At 38.2% G+C, this 13,759-nt stretch overlaps 1 protein-coding gene across 4 annotated transcripts in view; it reads left to right on the top strand.

Annotated features, from left to right (window-relative positions):
• The window catches only part of KLHL29 (kelch like family member 29), a 2,735,259-nt gene that overhangs the window by 520,117 nt on the left and 2,201,383 nt on the right, over window positions 1-13,759 (top strand). For all 4 annotated transcript variants that reach the window (XM_044062747.1, XM_044062745.1, XM_044062748.1 and 1 more), the window contains exon 2: window positions 10,962-11,060. The gene's annotated coding sequence lies outside the window, so the exon portion shown is untranslated. The remainder of the gene's footprint in view (window positions 1-10,961; window positions 11,061-13,759) is intronic.

Consider the following 13,759-nt stretch of genomic DNA (forward strand, 5'->3'; position numbering starts at 1 on the left):
TATCTCCTCTTGCTTTCATAATGTTTGAGACCTCTATGTGTTTTCCTACTCTTCTTATTTCAGCAGACAAGGTTCCATGAACCATATTTTGTGTTTTTTCAATTATGCTCCAACTAGGTTATTTTAGGAGTATATGCTATTCATATACTGTTTTCCATGTATTTAGTATGTACATTTCGTTAAGTTCTGCATATGGCTTTAGTTGATAGAAGATTGACCGTTTGCAGTTTTTTAATATCCATAATATGACCTAGCCCCTGTTTTAGTTGAGCATACCTTATACATAGTTGTACATATATACATATAGTCATATTTACTTAATCTTTCTGATTTTTTATTTTTTTTCAGCATTGTTCTTCAGATTCTTTGCTGTTTTGCATATATGAGTCTTTTGACATGATAAATAACTGCCAATTTCGTGGCCATCATCTATTTACAGATGGCTTCTTAAAAAATCTATTTCATTTTTAATTGATGGTTTTAGTTTATGCCATCAGTGTTAATATTCATATTTTATTTTGACTGTTATATTTAAGCCACGCTAGATTTTTTAGACTTTTTAGTTTCCCACTCCACTTGGTTACTTTGGTAGCTAACAAGTTTAATTTCACCACATCAAGTTTTAGTTCATTTTCCTAAAGGTCCATAGTGTTTTTTAGACCCTTTGATGTTTGTTAGCAGCCTTATATATATCTTTCAGGCTGCATGTTACCAACAGTTGGTACTTCCACCAACACCTTTAGGTTTAGACAGCCTTGCTAAGGTTCGTTATTTAGACAGACAGTTCCGTTATTATTTATTGTGGCATATTTTTTGTGGCATATTTAAGTTGTTCAATCGCTGTTGCATGTAGGACGCTTTATATTGTCGGACCTGCTTCAGCAGTGTCGACATTAACTTTTTTTGATGGAATACCACAGTGGAATGCTTTTTTTACCATCTTGATGAGATTTATTTGTACCATCTACAAGGCAGGATGATGTGCAAGCTCATGGCAGCTAGCGGATACGATCCAGGTTAGTCTTCCGACGTCCATCTGCAGCGATGGTTGTTTTGATTTGTTTTGAATTGTTGTTAGTGATTTTTACGCTTCTGTATTTCGCAGCAATAACAATACATTTTAGTTATCCTGGTGAACAGCTATCATATGAGCAACATATTTGCTAGTGGAGTTTAGCTATTTTAACATTATGCCTATCTTTTAGGTATTTTTTGATGTGTTTGTTTTGCTCCTTAACTTGATGCTCTCGTTATTAGAAGCTCAGGATGAGCTCAGTTCAGCGACTATAACATGAGAGCCACTACACATCTTTTAACTTTTTTAGCGTACCACTGCATTTTATATATTTTTTTGATTGCAGAGTATCTTAGCTTGTGGTTCTAAGTGAATATCTTGATACCCTTATGTATTTTGTGTTTTTAGTGAGTTTGGTTTGTCAGCAGGTGCATACCGTTAACTTTGCAGTTGAACATGCTCTTCTTTCGCAGCAGCATAATTTATTCAATGTATATTGAGTATGTTGTATGCCAACTGTGATTATTTATATATGTTGCTCATGCATTTTAGATATTTTTAATGTTTTCATCTATCCTTTAACAGTGTTATTTGAATGTACTTGTGATGTTTCTTTAAACTAACACTGGAGAGTGCTTTGATTATTCAATTAGTGTTTCAATTAGTTAAGTTTGAGCGCCAAAAATTTTGTATAAATGGTTGTTCATTTTTATACTTTGTTACACCTGAAGAAGCGTAGTTCAGCTACGTGAAAGCGCTTGTGTCTGTTTTTGCCTTCAATAAAGAAGTATTTGCTATAGCCATTGGCATCTCTGTGTGGTGCTTCCAGTGGATTTGGTTTGTTCCTTTGTCCCTTCAGAATTTCTGAAAATTCCTGCTGATATAATAGCTTACCAAGCTACAATCCTCATTAACTGGTCCATATCTGAAAATCTAGTCCCAGACGTCTGGAAAATCTCCCACATTATACTACTCCATAAAGGAGGTAATTCTAAAAAAATGAGTAACTGTCACACTATTGCTGTACTTTCCCCTCTATCTAAAATCCTAGAGAGGTGTATACACACACACATCATAGGCTACCTCAATGCACACAACCTTCTGACAGACACACAACATGGGTTCTGACCTTCTCATAGCACTACCTCTGCTCTTATGTCATTCATACATACAGTAAATAACTAGAGAAATAATGGGCAATATGTATCCACAGTTTTCCTGGTCCTTTCCAAGGCCTTTGATATGTAAATCACAGCAAATTTGTTACTGTCATTTCAGAACTAAATATTAGTAATAACACCTTAAGCTGGTTCCAAATCTACTTATCAGGCCATCAGCAGGCGGTTCAATAGCCAAAGGAACTCTCCTCTCTACTCCCAGTCTCATTAGGTGTTCCTCAAGGCTCCACAAGGCTCCACCCTTGGCCCCTTACTATTCTCCATTTTCACAAATAATCTTCATACTTCTAAACAACACACCTCAATCAACCAATACACGGATGATTCCACATTAATCTGTGCAGCACCCAGTGGCGGCTGGTGACTTCAAATCAAAGGGGGGCTGCAGGAGACAGCTGAATGGGTGGGGTCAATGGGAAAGGGTGTGTGGCCAGCTAGAAAGGGGAGGAGCTATGCTCAAAACCACAAAAACTGTAACTTTAATTAAATATGCTGCCCTGGGTGCCAAACCATCATTATGAGAGTCCAGTCAAGACAAAATAAAGTGTAGAAAAAAAAATATTTCAATGCATCGGCTGCATGACAGCTTAATTAATATCTAGATGGAAATAAAAAGGTTGTGAGGCATGAAAAATAAATGACTTTTTAAATACATTACTGGAATGCCAGTCAAAATCAAGTATAAGAAAAACAAGCAGCATTCAACTCAAACCACTTCTCCTTGCACTGCAGTTCTAATTATAATTTATATTTAGATTTATTAAAGTACCATGTAACATGCTGAAAGTAGCAATCTCTGTGATACCCCCACTTGTAAAAATGCTTCTTATCCAAAAAAGACCTGCTGCCTGACAACTATCTACTTGTTTCATGGGGAAAACATGATCAAAGTAAAAAATGAAAAGCAAACAAGAAACATGCTAAAGATACATTGCTTAAAGGATTACTGTACAGGTAATGGATCACACATGATAGATTGGCATTCTGTTTGGTTTACAGGTAAAGCCTGCAAAGATGACTGCAAGTCTCCAACAAATGTAATGAACTTCTTAAAATAATGTGATCCTGTCCTTTATTACAAATACTATCATATGCATTTCAATACCCAAGGCTTATACATTATCTAGTTATGTAAGTATTCTCTGCACGGCAACAACAAAAAGGCTTTCAATGTTGGCAATTCATTAACAGTATGCTTATTAAAGCTTACTTGCTCAGATAAGCTTACCTGATGGTCATTAAAGCATTGCTACTTAAACACAGAGCAACAGGCACTTTCTGAGTAATGATTGTGTCTTTCAGCTTTTCCCGGTTAGGGGTCGCCACAGCGGAACTCCGGTCCGCTAATGATTGGTAGTGGATTTTTACGTACCGGGTTACCAGCCCTGATGCACAACCTTCAACAAAGGCACGCCCCATTCACGTACGCCTCCACACAGAAGACGCTCTAGCTGAGAATCAAACAGGACGTCTTGCTATGCGGCGACAATGCTACCGCAGCACCACCACCGCAGTACTACTAATAAGCATAAATCAACAGTATAAAAATATGACAGAAACCAGAACATTCTGCAAAATCAAAGTTAGAATAAAAGTAGCACTTGTGTCTACCTTGGATAGGGGTATACTCTGCACATTTACACTGCAGTACTGCCCCTTGCCTTACTTGGAAACATCCAGAGTCACTACATGGGGGAGTGGGGTGCAACAACTATGTCACAATTTGAAATGTCTCTGGTTGACTGTGATGGCCCTGACACATGTGTCATACCTCTCACCTCAGAACAAGAAATAAGGACAGAGCCATACATAGAAGTTGGACAAAGGCCCAAAAATAAGGACAATTTTTAAATATTGCTCTTATAAACTTAGAAAGATAATAGAATAGTAAGTCTTGCATTAGTATGAATTTTCTGAAAGGTACGAAATCTGAAACTCAAATATCTGTCATTATTTTCTAACTTCAGTCTTTAATGATTTGCCACTAATTTGCCAAAAAAAACACAATTTTATGAAAAATGGACCAAAAATGTGATGCAAAAATATAAAATAGCCACACAATACAGCTGGGAACCTGTCAAAGAAGGGACACTTTTTTTTAATATTAGTACTGCTAACTTGAACAGCTGACAAAATAAAAGAATCGACATGCATTTCTGAAATAAAAGTAATCTGTAACTGATTATTACAGTTATTTCTTAATTGTAAACCCTCCACGTTTTCTTCCAAAATTGTCATTTTGCGGCGGGATTATTAGGGGAAGAGCAACATTCTGAGCCAAAATCGGGGACAGTTGAGAGGTTTGGATATGCCTAATTCTATAAAGCAATTTATTTGCATGTACCTCTCAACATGTTAATGCAGGAAATCTGGACAAGGCCAAATATACTGGGGGAACATATAAACAGTGCTATAAATTGTTGTATAAACTGAGACAATTGATATAATAACAGGTCTTGTTTTAGCATGCATTTATCTGAAGGTTATGAAGTCTGAAACTCAGTGTCTGTCATTATTTAGTGACTTAATTCCTAAATAATTTGCCAGAAAACCATACATTTTATGAGGAACAAACCAAAAATAAGAAGCAAAAATCTATTCATTTTGTGAAAATCTGGACAGTTGAGAGGTATAGTTCTGCCGGGGCTGTCTTTGAGTTTGCCGCCCTTCCCTCTCACAAAATCATGGTCAAATGGAGCCTCCCCCCTGCGGCCATTCCAATGAACCATTACTTGGCTATTTCACCCCATTTACCATAAACACTAATGTGCATACTGCTTTACTTCTACGATGATTTGGACTTCATTTGAAAGTTTTATTTTGCATTTTACAGCACAAACACTAAGACATCTGCTAAACAAAGCAATGCAATCTCACAATGAAAACAGACTTAGCATTAAAACTTCTCTGCCCTTGAAACTCACATTCATTGAAACAGCATTGAAACCCACATTCAAAGAAAATACATTTTGCAAGTGGAAGATAAAGATTAACTTTGGGCTGTTTTCAAATCATAGGCCCCTTGCACACGAAACATACACGTGGTCTTTGATACACCTTCCAGATTGCATTAAATTATATTCCTTGTACAATATAGTACAGTTGTTAGAGAGCGTTTTAAATTTGTGTTGAACATTTTTCCAGTAAACAATGAAACAAAATGCATGCACCAATAATGACAAAACTGCCCAATTCAGAACATTTCTATCATAAAAGTCTACTCAAGTTTCTACAGTCCACCAGTATCAGTAAATATGCACAATCTCTGAAGAAGTAAAAGTCATCTAAATAATTCCACATTAAAGAAATCTGTAACTAATGAAGAGGTTGCTGCTAGCAAACAACTTTATATTTCATTGTTTCATCTACAAATAAAGTGCCTGTTGCCCTTGAAAATAAATTGCCTAAATTGCAATAAAAGAACGATAAGCTAGTAATATTGCACTAGGAAATGGTTGGCAAACTGATAACAGGTTCAGAGTTACTAGGTATATTCACCAAAAAGGACTGCAGCATCCACCCCCTTTGCAATACAGTACAGTATCAGCAATGCATCTACCTACTGTGGGAGTTGAACCCACAGTCTTCTGCATCAAGAGCAATTACACTACCTATTGTGCTATTAACAATGCAAGCAGACTTGGCATAAGCAGCGCTAAACTGTGTTCTCCTGCAGCTCTCAGCTTCTTGTAAAATCTATTTGACACTCAGCTGCATCTCTGAACTTTGCAGAACAAGAAATCTGGAAAAATCCAAAATTTGGGGGGGGGGGGCAAAAGACCAAAAAACAGGGACACATTTTAAACATTGCTTGTATAATGTTGGAAAGTTATTAGAATAAAATGCTGTGTTATCACCATACATTTTACTGCCAAGTATTGAACCCAGGACCCTGTGCAAAACAGTCAGAGTAACATAACACTATGCCAAATCATCTGTTTTATGAAAGAAAGGAAGACTGAAACTTAAATGGTGACTGTTTAGTGAATTCAGTTCAGTTCTCACCATAGCTGTCAACATCTTAGCACAAAACACCTGAACAAAGCCAATAATGGGGGAATACAGCCCCCAAACATATTCAGTGAGTTCATTTATCACCATAGCTCTCAACCTTGGCACAAAAAACCTGGACAAAGCCAGTAATGGGGGAATATAGTCCAAAAAATAAGGACAAATATCCATTGAGAACACCAGAGCAAACCCACACAAACACAGGGAGGACGTGCAGACTACACACAGAAGGCTCCCCAGCCAAGAATCAAACCAGACAACTTGTAGCTGTCAGGCAACAATACTTCTGCTGTACCACTGGCTGTGTTAAGAAACAAAAATACAGAAACCACAGATTTTATGAGGAACAGAACAAATATGAGGCAAAAATCTGCAAATGTTTTACAAATGATGGTGGGTAGGGAATTCAGGCTCTTGCCACTTGGACCCAAGGTACCAAGTTCAAGTCTTATTCTCTACCCACCACCATGTAGCAACTGGGGCATTTCATACACACTTCTATAGAAATAAACGCAAACTATTTGGCATGGCAAAGTCATGAATAAATCTGTTAATAAATGGTTTACATGTCAACAGATTGCAGCACAGTTTTCCACAATGGGTAGATGTTTGGAGTGGGTGGGAAATACTAGGGACCTCTTAATGCTGCCCAGTTATAGTTTCAAAACCATTGATGCAAATATGTAACAACCTTCATAATGAGAAGTTCCAGCAGCTGTCCCTGAACAGCCCTGCAGAGAGCATAAAATGGCTGCAGGAAACTAGTAGCTGGGAGATGAATTTATTGTCTGCTAATGCTACTCTCCCAAATCTCTTAATTCCATTGTTTAAAATGGTTATAAACCAAGACAGTAGCATATTTTGGAAAAGATGATGAAATTAATAAGGTAGCATTATTTAAAAATTTTGCATGTAAAAGAAGAACTGTTAACAGTGAATGGGAAACACAAGGTACTGCAATTTCAACAGAGCAAATGGATTACAATGTTGAGATAATTCAAGAAACCCTAAAAAAACTATAACATATACAGGTCATTCACTAAAATGCTCATCTAATTTACAACAGGAAGGCTGGGTGGGTTTGCAAAAGGCATCTTAATTTGTAGTCAAAGATAGACTGCTTCTCTTTAGGAAGACTTCATTAGGATGGTACATTGGTGTCAAACTTTCTTGCAAATTAAAGCCAATTAACCGTACTTTCTCTGTTTTCATTTTTCCATCTGAGGCTGTGTAGTATTTGCAAAATGTATATATTTATGGTATTATTCCTCTGTTTATGATACATGGGCATCATTGATGTTTATAACATTTAGCTCTGTTACATTACAAAATGTGTCAGTCGTGCGTTCTCTACTGACAGTATAGGAAAAACAAATTTTAAAAGTACATGATATTCTAATAATAATACCTATTATAATAATACCCTTAGTGTATATGCATATACTCTGTGTTTATAGTAATTGCCTTTTGAAATGTAGAATTTTATTTTGGGACATAATTAACCATGTAGTGTTATCATTAAAAATTGAAAAATGCAATAAAAGTGTAAAGGCATGTGGGTAGATGTTCATTTTTTCTGTTGCACAATATGTGATAAAGCTTTAAAATCTTTATTATTAATTAGGTTAATTTTTAAAATAACACCATGAGTTTTTCTCATATTCTTATTTCTATCAATGTGTTTGAAAATCAATTTATGAACAGGAGTATCATTGGCAGTTCCTTAATGTACATTCTTTTCAAATCTATTACTCCTGTAAATGCTTAGCAGCATTCACTCATTTCTAAACAAAGTGGGATTAAACTGATTCACTGTACCTTTTACACAGACATGCATGATAAATGCCTTTGTCTATGTTAATCATTTAAAAGCTTCTTTTTTGTACCTTGTATCAGTAGAGTCACTAACATGAAACATTTCAAATATTAAATCATCTTGGATTATCTTTTTGAATAAAAAAGTTAGATATTAGCTAATTGCATAGGATTAAAAAATGCTTGCACTTAGAGACTTATAGAATATATTGCAGTATCCTGATACTGCCTGGTCATGGGTGGCACAGGAGTGCAGCTTTTCATGTTAATGCATCACAGAGCTTGGTTCTCTCATTCAGTGCCTGGAAAGAGTGCCTTTAGTGAATAATCTGCAGGCCTTCCCTGGGTCCACATGGGTTTCCCTAGACTAAAACAAAAAGTACCAGTGGAGTAAACAGACACGGCTCCTCTTCTTTTCACAGTTTGAACAGCTCCCTAGCTTTGTGTTGCATCCAGAAGTACTGCAAACAGGTAAAATGGTAATCCTTCATAGTACCTATTAGTTAGTGTGTAGGGAGGACCTTTTCAATGGACTAGTCTCCATTTGGAGCTGTTTACTGTCTTGTACAGGCTGTCTCCAATGACTAGGTTCTTGCTCGCTATTAAACTTTAGCAAATAATGTAGATACCAAAAAATAACAAATGCAACTTTATATTGTAGTAATTCTATACCCGTATCTCAGATCTGTCACACACACACACACACACACACACACACACACACACACACACACACACACACACACACACACACACACACACACACACACACACACACACACCAGTCCTGCTTACCTTGCTGCCGAGCTTAATTCCGATCCAAACAGTTCCTTTGCCTGCAACTGCTTCCACTCCGCCGAGCCAAATAACTCCTCCCTTGCCACCGCCGAGATTTGCAAACAGCTCCTTGCATGATTGGTCCAGCCTGCTGCTGCTGCAGTCCGGAGTGCCTCCATTTCGTGATGTCACCGCCACACAGACTGCTGGGCATCTTGGGGTCGAGATGCCTTTCCCCCTATCTAGACTGCTTAGAAAGGAGTCTGAGAGCGTGTGCGCATGCACACACTTCTGGGAATTTACTGTTTTTGTTTTTGTGTTTCTCTGTTTAAATTTTATTTGTTTTTTAGGTGGGAGGGCTGCAGTCCTGCAGTCCTATAGCACGAGCTGCCCTTGCCAGCACCCTCATCCAGAAACTGCAGTCATTAACCCAAGACTCATTCCTATCTGTTGAGAAATGGCTTACAGACACCCAACTAATACTGAACCCTACAAAACACAATTCATAACCTTCCACCCTACTAGACCCATTACAGACACATTTAATATCACATCCAACAGTAACACTAGTATCTCCCGTTAGACACACACCAAACTATTGGGAGTACATATTGACTGCAGCGTGAAATTCAATATCCGCATCACCTTGAGTGTAAAGAAAGTTCATAAAAACTGGGTGTTCTTTAGAGAAACAAACCTTGTCTCACAAAAGATACTAAGACCACATTAGCATGTACAAACCTTGTCTCCACTGTCCCCTATGCTTCTCCAATCCCAATTAATCTTAGAAAAACAGATTTAACAAAACTAGTCATGCTACAACAAAATTGTTAAGTTTGCCACTGATACCCTGTACAGAAATCACCACTGTCAAGCATTAAAGCAGCTCAACTGGCTGGAACTTCCCCAGCTCCTCCTTTACAACCAACTTACATTAGCCCACAAAATTAAGTACCATCCAGATAAAACTCTTGTTACTTCAAAATCTACTACAACCCCATACTAGCAACAGGGTACTACGATCAAATAATAGACCCCTTCTCAAAGTAACTAAAGTAAATAGTTTACTATCGTAAGGTCGAGCCTGACCCCATCGAATAATGGGATCATCAACCCACATCCGCTAAAACGGCAATATTGAATCCTGACATTGTCGAAATCTGACTTGATTTCAACGTCAGAACAAACTTTAACATGGGTTGAGACAAGAGCGAGATTCGTACTTCAACAATGTTGGGTTCAACATTGTCGCCTTTTGGCCTCCAGACTTCGACTGAAGTGGGTTCGACCAAACCCACTTCAACCAAAGTAAACAATACATCTCTCCACTTATTAGATTGCTACAAAATGGAATTCCCTACCCATCAACATAGCATCCAGTGACTTCTTAGTACACTTCCTGGCAGGAACATGGCTCTGTATCTGTGTAAACCCTGGCTAGATCAACACCCCCTCCCATTTATAGGCTTATTGCTGTCTTACTTCTTCCTGTTATAGCTACCATCATATGAGCCTCACTAAGTCTGTTTTAATATTCCAACTAAACTACAAACAGCTTCTGTGTCTCAAGTTGCCTACTTTTAATTGACTCTGCTCTATTACAAATTAATTCTCTGTAAATGTTGCCATTGATTGTTTGTTGTAACTTCATAAACCTTTGTCACTTGTAAATGTATTTGTCAAACTCATGTTAAAATGTAATGTGTCTTGATAGTGCGCGCTTTTCTCCCTGGGCCTCCACTGAAAAAGGATGTGTCCAGTCTGACTTTTCCTGTAACCAAATGTAAAATAAATAAATAAATAAATAAAATATGTTTTTCATCATATGATGGACTAAGTGGATGTAATGATGGTAGACTTGAGTTGAAGTATGGATAGCAGATAACTGTTTTGTGATGCATGTAAAATGTCAGATGCAGTCAGTGTTTTTCTCCTTTTGGTTTCTGATGCATTCTTTCAGGTTTTGCAGTGGTGATGTTTTTTTTTCTCACTAGATGTACGCAGCTGTTAAGGGAACAGTGTGTGGAGTAATGTGTAAAGAGACAATTGCTTCATTCTCATCTGCAGTTGCCAGTACAGACCTATCACTACCAAACTTGTGTTTGAATCTTTGTCTGTTAAAATTACCTGTGTTACTGATTACAAACCCTTGTGTTTTATTCTAGATGCTGCACAGACACATTACAATTATGTGATTCATGATTATATTTGACAAATCATTGGTGCAGTCTCCTGAACTTGCTGTGCTTTTTATCCTGTTTGAAGTAAGTAAACTTGGAAATTTTTTCTCAGGCTTTCATTGCAAAATACAAATGTCCACAGTAGCTCTTAACCATACCTGCATTACTGTTCACATGCTAAAATATAATGAATGCATACCCAAAAATGAGCTCAGAAATATGTTATGAGAATTATTGTATGAGCTGGATGTTTTATTAACAAGTTTTCCTAAAATATTTGATGTGTCTGACTAGGCTGAAATATAATATTTGGGCACAATAAGTGTGAAAATCTGAAGCTTTGACCAGAATAGTTCTGTGTACATCTGGTTTAAAACAGATACAGATTGAGATTAGTACAGTGGCACAATAGTAAATGCTTCTGCCTTTCCACTTCTTGGTCCAGGGTTCACTTCTGGCTTCCAGATGTTGTATATGTTTAGTTTGCATTTTTCCACCATCCGCATCAGTTTTCTTTAAGTAATAACTTTACATGACTGGCAGTCCCTAGTTTTGTAATGCATTTATCTGTATGTCTGTACTGTAAAGAGATTTAAACCAGTTAACATAAAGTAAATACGCAATCAAACTGCTAAGACTCATGCTAAGATCTTTAGTTATGACCCCCCTTAATCCACTACCTCCCACAGCATTTCTGTGTTTGCATTTCTGTCTCATGTCTGAGCTTCCTTTTCTCTCTTCCACAGATAGTACTCATGTCTATTAAACCCTGGTGATTTATTTATTTATTTATTGACATTTGTTAACCGGGTTGGTCCATCTGGGCCAGGAGCCCATTTTCAGTGGAGACCCGAGGAGAAAAGCTCCAATTACATACAATAAAGTATACACGATAGTTTAACAAGCCAAACAGTGATCAATTTCAAAAAACAAAGTGATTCAGGTGAGAAAAAACATTACATGTTCTCATTAAAATTCAGGCATTTCAAAAGCAAAAATATAAATATATTGTACTCGAGTGTATACAACAGAGTGTAGTGAGGCTATGTAGGGTCATGGCAAGAACAGCTTTTTGTCCTCATAAATTGTAAAGGGTGTGTTATGGAGCGTAAATGGAATGGAAGGTTATTCCGTGCCTGGGATTGGGAGGATTTATAAAGTAATCTACCAATAGATTTTTTTGGTTGGTAGATGTTGAGGAGTTGTTGGTTAGAGGTACGAAGTGTGCGAGTTGGTATATGGGTGGACACTAAGGAGGACAGGGCTGGGCAGGTTAATGGTTTATACAGTATGGAATGAATTATTTGAAACTGAGATAGAAGAAGTTGTGGGAGTTCTAGCCATTGCAAGGAGTTAAGAGAGAGGCAGTGGTGACAGTTGTGTGGGGAGTTTGTGCTGAATCTTGCTATTTTGTGGTATGTTTGTTGTAGTTTGGCCAGGGTAGTTGTTTGAATATTAGTTAGAATAGTGGTGGCATATCGAAGGGAGGGAAGAAGAAGAGCCTGTGATAGGGACAGTCTGGCATCATAAGTCAGGAATCTACGGTTTTGGTAGAGCATACCTAGCTTTTGGTGAGTTTTCTTTATACTTTGTAGAATGTGTAGGTTAAATTGAAGTTTGTTGTCAATGATGGCTCCTAGAAGTTTTGTGTGGGAGTCAGGTTGTTCATAGGTTCATAGGTTGATCCTAGGCTATTTGCCCTAGGGCATTTATAAGCCTAGCCAGAGTGTGTTTGGCTTTCGCCACCCTTTTAGATTCGTTGACTGTACCTCTGTATAGTAGGTCACAGAATGTAGCCCTTTTAAGGTTAGTTTACTGTACCTCTGTCAAGCAGGGACACAGAAGAGATCCCAGCGGTAAACTTACGATCTCGCATCCATTCGTCAAGACTTCTCTTGAAGAGGGTCAGTGAGGGGCTCTGCCTAACATGGACTGGGATTTTGTTCCAGAGTGAGGGGAGCCTCTGGGATATGAATCTGTTCCTCCAGCATGTCCTATTTATTTCTGTGCTGAGGTTCAAGTCCCTGGAGCGTGTAGCTCTAAGGGATTTCGATTTCCTGAGGTGAAGCGTGTCCATTAATTCTGGGTTGGACATGGCTTTATACGTCAGACATAGATCGCCTCTGAGTAGGCGGTACGCAATTGAGTAGAGCTGGAGTCTCTTTAGCCAAACTGCATAGGGCATCTGTTTGAGCCCCTTGATCCTCTTGGTGAGGTACTTTTGGGGTCTTTCCAGTTGCTGCAGGTGTCGGGTAAGGTACATCCCAAATGGGGCATTGTATTCAATTATGGGCCTGATAAGTGATGAGTAGAGGGGCGCAAGGACCTCTCTTGATCTAGATGTGAACCCTTTTGTGATAAGGTGGGCAATATAGAAGGTCTTTCTAACCACTTTGGCAACTTGATTGTCAAAGGAGAGATTGCTATCTACTTGGGTCCCCAAGTCCCTAATCACTTCTTCCGTACTTAATGGATTACCACCTATGTGGTAATTTGTGGGCACTTTGCTTTTTCCCAAAGGGGATGACTATGCACTTTTTGGCATTTAGCTTTAGGCCATGGCTCTGGCACCAGTTATCCGTCTCTGTGAGACCCTTTTGGATAATGCTTGTGTCAGCCAGAGAGTCGATTATGTCACCCAGTTTGCAGTCATCTGCAAACTTGGTCAGCCATAGTCCACCCGTGTTAGCCTGTACCTCGGAGAAATATATACCGAACAAGAGAGGTCCCAGGACTGAGCCTTGTGGGACACCACTTGTAACAGGTTTAGAGTCTGACATGGC

This window comes from Protopterus annectens, chromosome 2.part1 (assembly GCF_019279795.1).
Source record: "Protopterus annectens isolate FY-2018-M chromosome 2.part1, PAN1.0, whole genome shotgun sequence".
NCBI classification, from domain to species: Eukaryota; Metazoa; Chordata; order Ceratodontiformes; family Protopteridae; genus Protopterus; species Protopterus annectens.